A 4,863-nucleotide genomic window follows, 5' to 3' on the forward strand; every position below is an offset into this window, starting at 1 on the left:
GAGTAAAATGCTAAGAGAGAAACTCCACTAGGGCTTAGTGCGCAAGAAACAGAGTGAAGTGTTGAAGTAATCCTTGGTGCCGGGGCTTAATTGTGACTAGGGGTCTTTCACATGGAAGAAAGGGTTAGATTTATATTAGGGAATAGGGTTTATCACTTGGAATCCCTAGAGCTTCAAGCAACCTTGCATAGTGTGAGGCGTCAAGAGTATACCTTTCCACCGGGCCATAATGTAGAGTTTGTCAGGGTTAACCTTAGGTTTGGGACCGTGTGTCTTTCAATTTCCACGAATCATTAAACATTAGTTAAGAGACATAATAATTAGTCTTGCACTTGAAACAATAGTCCTAGGATGAGCAATGTCTGGGTACCCCATCTTTCCATCGATTACCTCTCCTTACTCCTATTGCTCTCTTTTCTTTATTTTTATTTGCATTTGCATTAATATTGTCCACTTAAATCACAAATTGGTTCACTCGGTAGCTAAATAGTAGAACTACTTGCTTCTTAACAACTATTCCCTGTGGATATGACTATCTACTCACCGAGGTACTTTATTACTTCAACAACCCGTGCACTTGTGATACACACACGCAAGGGGTGTGTCACAAACCAAGCATTCCACATAAAGGTAAGTAGGCCAACAAACACGTATACATGCCAATGAGTACATGAATGACATAGGTGCATGAAAACATGAAATATAGATAGTAAACAAAATTGAAATGCAGAAACAAGTGATAGCATAGCATAAAGTCCCATTCTTAGTCCAACCAACATAAAACATGATGTAGTCATTATGACTCAAATGTAGAAATGTATGTAAGAAAAAAGTATATAATAGAATCAGAAATCAGTACATTGAGGCTAACAAGTAAGCATGTATGGTAGATATTGATTCAATCCATCCTGAGAGAAACTCTTCAATCTAATTCTTTATGAGGACCATATTCTATGTTGTAAATCTCACGGCCTTACTTTTACGTAGCTGCAAATAGTCAAACACATCAACGAGTTCCTTCTCATTAGAGCTCTCCACCTGTATGACCATTGTGTAGAGGGTCTCTATCTAATAGGTGAGGTTCTTAATGGCATATGCTATTTCTTCAACTACAAAAATGAGATCACTCATCATTGAAAGGTTCTTTGCACTCCTACTTGAGCACTGTGACCTTCGGGTAGATGATGCAGTAGGGCTACTAATAATATATGGGATATAGCTTTCATCGGCATCATCATCGCTAAGCTATTCTATTGGGGCTTTATCAAAGTTGTCGATATTGTTGTCTTCATGTTCTAATTTCTCCCCAAAATTAGCAAATAGAGACATAAGTCACATATGACCCAGTTTTATTGTCCTCACCACAGACAATCCTTAATGCTTCATAATTATCAATTATTTTGTTTATAAAAGACCTCGTAGTCGAGTGGGCCTATATTACAATACCATTGACAAGAAAAACACACAGATGTAAATAAGTGGACATAGATGAGTTATTTATCATGGAAGTTGTACCATCTTACCTCAATGTATATGAAGAAAGCCATGGAATCAAGGGTGATGGTCTTCGTGGCAACATCCCAACCTACATCATTGAGATTTTTCACTTTCTTTATCTCTGTATATCGCTCATTTCGCAACTGTAATGATTTTCAACGTTTTCAGTATTGAACTCGCTATTGAACCATGCATTAATGACAATAGTGGCAAAGCCAAATGCTGCTCTTTTAAATGATTTGTCACATTTCAACCATTTTCTCACTTGGTCCACATGTAGTGGAATCAACAAGTTGCCATATTCAGTCATCCATCTCTTGTTAGAAGTCCCAAGCTTGCTACCACAAGCCTTTAATTAGGATTTATCAATTGTAAGATTGATACCCTAAATAATTGTTGAATTCTAACTGGAAAACTGTCATCATGTAAACTAAATGCACCAAACTAATGGAAACTACAGCAGATGCACATTTTAGTTAAAAAAAATAGTTAAAAAAAAGGATAGCTACGAAAATATCAGCTTAAGGATGACACAAATCAAACCATGCACGGAAAAATGCTAAGTAACTAAAACAGATACATGTTCAAATTGTTGGATCTAACTAACATATCAAAAACATGTTTTTGCATTTGTCCATACCCAAACTATAACAAAACTACGTATACCAACAAAAGTAAATCATGTGAATTATCTACTCCTACAATTCTAATTGCAAAAATAATTCATGGACAAACTAGTGAATCCATTTATAAGAAAGAATAAATCATGTGAATTGTTTAGTCCTGAAATTCTAATTACAAAATTAAATCATCTAAATTGCAACTACAAAAATATATCATGTAAACTATTTAGTGTTGCAATTCTAATTGCAAAAATACATCAGGTTAAAACAAGTGAATCATATCCATTACAAAAATAAATCATGTCAACTATTTAGTTTTTCAATTCTAATTACAAAAATGTATGATGTAAAAACAACTGAATCATTTCAATTGCAAAGAACATCTTGTAAAAAGAAGCAAATCATTTCAATTGCCGCAATTGTAATAGCAAAAATGCTTCTTGCCAAAACAACTGAATCCTTTCAATTGCAAAGAGTATCCTGTAAAAATAAGTGGTCATTTCAATTACAAAAATAAATTATGTCAACTATTTTGTGTTGAATTATTTCGATTTCAAAGAACATCCTGTAGAAACAAGCTCAACTGCAAAAATTAATCATATAAACTATTTAGTGTTGCAATTCTAACTGCAAAAATAAATTTTGTAAAACAAGTGAGTTATTGCCGTTTACAAAAGTAAATCATTTGAATTATTTTATTTTACCATTCTATTTGCAAAAACAAACCATACAAAAACAAGTGAACCAATAAATCATGTAAAATGATAAAGATGTTGATGTTCTCTTTGCAAGTGCACAGGTCGCAAGTAAGTAGTAAAGAGTTACCCCGTGAAGGGTACGGTCGTCGAACCACATGGACTGGAACTCAAAGTACTCAGTTTTCCTCTGATCTCCAATTAAACAAAGATTGGATTATTTTTAAACAAGAACAAAACAAAAACTAAAGAGAATGGAGAGAAGGAATGGGTAGACTAGGGTTGAGTATTCGACAATAAGATAAAAATACCCCGAGGTGATCCCTATAAGTTATAGTATGCTGAATTGCTTCTAATGCCTACCAGGTACATCCTAATTTTCAAGTGTGTGCTCACAAGAAATATTGCATCTATGGTTCTCAAATACACCAAGGTCTGTTAAGGTAAATGTGCATCTTAAACACAATGATTTTTGCAATCGCAAAAGCAATCACAACTATGGTCATCCATACAGCAAGTTTTACCAAAGTATCTGTGCAAATTAAACACATTAAGTTATGAAACACAAGATTTAACACTAGATTCTAAAGAACTCAATAGATATTAAAAACAATTAGTCAAAGCAAACGAAACATTGTATTTTAACACCCCGGGGCATTGTGGACGGTTAGCCACTCATGGATGAGTACAACAAGGAAGAAACAAATGAAAATCTAGAGAAATAAGACATGATTCTCCCTTTTCTACACAAGATAATCTTCCTTGGTGCCAACCCCACTTCTCTTGTGCCTCCAACTTATACTTGATCTCCCTAGATGTTGTGATGAAGCCTGATCTTCGATCTCATCCAAGTTATCCCGAGAGAGAAAAGAATCCCAGAACAAAGATGATCTAAAAACCCTAAAAGTCTGGAGTTATATGGTAATTTTTGGGTTCGACACGGTTTGTGCACGGTCGTGCGATGACCGTGTCCTAGATAAGGATTCTGCATGACACGGGCCAAGAATATTTAGGGGAATGTGACACGATCGTGTCATGCCCATGTCCTGCCTGTGCATGGTTATGTAAAGGGCTTCCAGATCATGCTACCCTTGTTTAGAAGAAACTGTCTTTAGGCTCAATTTTTCAGGAGAACACATGGTCGTGCAGAGATAGTGTCAAGCTTGATTGCATGATCATGCTTGAATCTTTCTCATTTTTCTCTAGGTTGTGGTATTTAGGGGAACAGCGCACGGTTATGCGCTGCCCGTGTCAGTCTTGAAACTTAGCAGAATCCTGATTCTTCTCCTCAATTACTCCCCGAAGTCATTCCACTTTGCTTCGAGCCCCTGATTTCTGCACAAGAAGCAAAAATACCTAAAATAGCACCTCAAATGGATAAAATTGTGCTAAAAGACAAGTAAATAAGTGAAAAGAGTGTGAGTGAATACCATATGAGATGCGCAGCTACTGTTCATAGTTACTGTTCACAGTGCAAAGAGGGCGAAGTACTGTAGAAAAATTACTGTAAAGTTACTATTCACAACTCGTAGGAAACTAAATTCTAGAAATCCATACGGCTGTGTGGAAATTCCGCACGCTTGTGTGGATGCTCTATTCCAACCCTTATAAATACCGCATTTTGAGGATTCTTGAGGGATCTTTTTTTCCAATCTTTTGCTCACCTTCGGAGGCGCTCGCGGCTAGGGTTAGGGGAGGCTTTGTCTAGGTTTTTAGAGTGGTTCTACGGCTTTTGACATCGCGTTCCTTTGGAAGAGATCTATTGGGGGAGCTTTCATCAATATTGATTTGGCAAGATATACCCTAGGCTTGACAAGGGAAACCTTTGGAGAAGACGAGGTGGCTCCACAAGGCTATCAATACGGACTACAAGGGGTTTTATCTATAGATTGCATGCATTTACTCTTGATTTCATATTTGTTTGTGTATTGCTCCATGGAGGGCTAAACCCCTAGTCGGTGGTTGGACTTGTAAACCCTAGAATGATTTTGTTTCATTGACTCTTATTATGTTTCTTTAATTGATGTTTTAATTGAGTTTCAATCTTG

The sequence above is a fragment of the Dioscorea cayenensis genome, chromosome 9 (assembly GCF_009730915.1).
Source record: "Dioscorea cayenensis subsp. rotundata cultivar TDr96_F1 chromosome 9, TDr96_F1_v2_PseudoChromosome.rev07_lg8_w22 25.fasta, whole genome shotgun sequence".
Taxonomy (NCBI): domain Eukaryota; kingdom Viridiplantae; phylum Streptophyta; class Magnoliopsida; order Dioscoreales; family Dioscoreaceae; genus Dioscorea; species Dioscorea cayenensis.